Source organism: Rhinopithecus bieti, unplaced genomic scaffold (genome assembly GCF_001698545.2).
Source record: "Rhinopithecus bieti isolate Rb0 unplaced genomic scaffold, ASM169854v2 scaffold_6907, whole genome shotgun sequence".
Lineage (NCBI taxonomy): Eukaryota > Metazoa > Chordata > Mammalia > Primates > Cercopithecidae > Rhinopithecus > Rhinopithecus bieti.
In genome coordinates, this window is record NW_016805647.1 from 4,496,922 (window position 1) to 4,497,194 (window position 273).

Here is a 273-nt window from a genome sequence, read left to right on the forward strand (position 1 = left end):
CAAAGTTGAAGTTGGACAGTAGCATACCACTACATAGTACTTTCACCATAACTGATACGATAGGTAGATAATAGTAAAACATAGTAAAATAATTAGGGATTTATTTTTATTTTGTTTTATTTATTTTTTTATTTTTTTATTTTTTTATTTTATTTTATTTTTTTTTTTGAGACGGAGTCTTGCTCTGTCGCCCAGGCTGGAGTGCAGTGGCCGGATCTCAGCTCACTGCAAGCTCCGCCTCCCGGGTTCACGCCATTCTCCTGCCTCAGCCTC